Source organism: Cynara cardunculus, assembly GCF_001531365.2.
Source record: "Cynara cardunculus var. scolymus isolate 2C chromosome LG 13, CcrdV1, whole genome shotgun sequence".
NCBI classification, from domain to species: domain Eukaryota; kingdom Viridiplantae; phylum Streptophyta; class Magnoliopsida; order Asterales; family Asteraceae; genus Cynara; species Cynara cardunculus.
In genome coordinates this window covers 8,134,105-8,136,249 of record NC_037540.1, presented here as the reverse complement: position 1 = coordinate 8,136,249, position 2,145 = coordinate 8,134,105, and positions in this window count along the sequence as shown.

Sequence of the window (2,145 nt, the reverse complement as noted above, 5' to 3'; positions counted from 1 at the left end):
ATTTTTTATGTAATTTCTTTAATTTTTTTTATAATTTAATTTAAGTTTAATAACGAAATAATTTATTTTTGGTTTAATAATATAACATTTTATAAAGATAATAATTAAATATCTTGTTAGAACTCAATGATTATCCTAATTATATTATAGATTTTTTATATTTAAAATGAGATGTTTATCTTGTATTTGATTATGTTTATCTGCAGTTAGTTACACGAATTCAAATATGGAGCTTTAATAAGTTGTACTTACGCACAATTTACTTGTAATCTTGAGTTTTAAGTAATATGCATTAGTAAACAGTACTTTATGCATAAAAAATGGTTTTTAAGAGTTTTTGTCAAATGTTTTATAATATAGTATAGATTAAAAACAAATATAATCAGTAATCTTTTTCAAATCTCTTTTTATTTTTATTTTAATTTAAAAAATCATTGACATAATATATTTTATTTTTAATTAAAATAAATTTTATCAATAATCTTTTTTAAATGTAAGTATTTTTTGGTATATTTGTTTTATTTTATATAATGTAAGTACTTTTTTGGTTCAAAATTTTTTAGGGACTTTATCGCTCAAAATATAATGTTCATTGACTTCTTTTTTTATGTTTTTTCCATTATTTTACTACGTTAATTAGTTTTATAGGTCATAAGGATGTATATAACATGTTTTAGAACGTCCAAGAAGTTGTTTAACAGGTTTTGGAATGTTCAAGGACTTATTTGTTCCAAAAAATTGTCCAATGACTTAATCATTCCAAACATTAAAGTCCATTGAGTTTTTTTAAACTTTTTCCTTAGTTTTATAGGTCATAAGGATGTATATAACAAATTTTAGAAAGTTCAAGGAGTTGTTTAACAGGTTTTGAAATGTTCAAAGATTTATTTGTTTAAAAAAATTATCCAAACACTTAATCATTTCAAACACTTAAGTCCATTGGATTTTTTTTAAGCTTTTTCCTATTTTCTTTTAAAAGTCAATTTTTTTTAATTGCAAACAGGTCATGTACGCATCTGATGACTGATGGTACTAAGTGGGTAACCAAAGGCTATTTGATTAAATTTCTTAATTTTAGGACTAAAAGTGTAATATCTCTATTTTTTAAGGTCATTTTCGTCAGAAGCTCGTTAAGGGGTGCCATTATCACTCCCCATCTTTTAAATGTTTGTCTGGGTTTGCATGCATGTATCTCTCTCTCTCTCTCTCTCTCTCTCTCTCTCTCTCTCTCTCTCTCTCTCTCTCTATGTTTAATATCGTTTATTTTTAGTAGAAAATGAGTTACTAGTAAAAGGAGAATATTAACTACCTCTTAGATAATATTAGAAGAGTATTCACGTAATGTAATGAGATACATTTTGATTTTAATATTTTGTTTTATTATTTATCTCAATTGATGTTATAATATGGTCTTATGTGATTTTGAAAAAAGCGATGATCTTTTTATTTTTTAATAAAATATAAATTTGAAGATATCATAAAAATTTGACAAAAATATATCGATATTAGTATCAAATTAACTATTTAAAATTCCTCATTTTTTGTGTAATTTTTAATTCAATTTTTTGTTATAATTTAATTTAGGTTCAATAACGAAATAATTTATATTCGGTTAAATAATATAATTTCCTTATAAAGATAATAATTAATTATTTTGTTAGAATTCGATAATTATGCTAATTATATTTTAGTTTTTTTTATATTTTAAAATGAGATGTTTATCCTCTATTTGATTATATTTATCCGCAGTTAGTTATACGAATTCAAATATGGAGCTTTAATAAGTTGTACTTGTGCATAATTTAGTTGTAAACTTGAAATTTTAAGTAATATGCATCAATGTACAGTACTTCATGCATAAAAAATAGTTTTTAAGAGTTTTTGTCAAATGCTTTATAATAATACTAGAAGTGTACTCGCGCAATGCTGCGAGATATATCTTGATTTTAATATTTTATTTTATTTTATTTTATCTCAGTTGATGTTATAATATGATATTATATGATTTTGAGAAAGCGATGATGCTTTATTTTTGAATGAAATATAAGTTTGAAGATATCATAAAAATTTGACAAAAATATATCGATATTAGTATCAAATTAACTATTTAAAATTTCTCATTTTTTATGTAATTTTTTAATTCAA